Genomic DNA, 1,018 nt, shown 5'->3' with positions numbered 1-1,018 from the left:
CTGGGCTTGCTGGCTTGAGCGTGAGATCATAGACATGACCTGACCCCATGGTTGCTGGATTAAGCCCAAAGCCGCACTGGTTTGAAGCTTAAGGTCACTGGCTTAAGCAAGGGGTCACTGGCTCAGCTGGAGCACCCCCCACACCGGTCAAGGCACATATGAGAAAGCAATCAATGAATAACTAAGGTGCTGCAATGAAGAACTGATGCTTCTCATCTCTCTCCCTTCCCATCTGTCTGTTCCTATCTGTTCCTCTCTCTGTCTTGCAAAAAAAAAAAAAAAAAGAAGAAGAAGAAGAAGAAGAAGAAGCAATATGGAAATATCCTAAATAACAGTTTTATTGTTTTTTGTCAGGTATTATTGAATATTACCTCATTAATATTTTAAAATTCTTTCTTATAAGCTAGTTTTATATACCTCTTTTATTCTTATTTAAGTATTCAATGCATAAAATAATAAACTACCTTTCAGTATATCATTTCTTTATACTTAAAACAGTCATTAATTAGGGCAGAGAACCAGTTGTTAAATTATTTAAATCACAGCGCTGCCCATATCCTCCCCATGAAACAGATCTTTGGTCGTGTCCTCCACAACTGCCACAGACCTTTGGAACCATGTGTCCCTGCCTGGTGTGTATCATGACAAAGTGTAGAATGTCGAATGTGGGTGCAGAGTCTCTGGCACCAGCCGCTGGCAGGCGACGCGCTCCAGGCAGCGGTGGAGACGGAAATCCACCCAGGGTTTTGAGAAGGAGCAGCTAGATGCACCTCGGGTTGCACATTTCTCTTAGAGCCAGTCACCTCGACAAAGCTGCTTGCCCCTCTGCCTGCGCCCGTGGCATCAGGGCTGTCCCCTCCGCAGCCTCGTCGACCTGGCCCGTGGTGAGAACCAGCCATCAGAAGGAGATGAAGAACCTGAGACCTGAGACTTCACCTCCCACCCAGCCCTGCCACACGTGAGATAAAATCTGCATGGCACCTCTGTTTGATGAGCAAAAACATGAATAAATACAATA

This window comes from Saccopteryx leptura, chromosome 2 (genome assembly GCF_036850995.1).
Source record: "Saccopteryx leptura isolate mSacLep1 chromosome 2, mSacLep1_pri_phased_curated, whole genome shotgun sequence".
Lineage (NCBI taxonomy): Eukaryota > Metazoa > Chordata > Mammalia > Chiroptera > Emballonuridae > Saccopteryx > Saccopteryx leptura.
Note: the sequence above shows the minus strand (reverse complement) of the source record.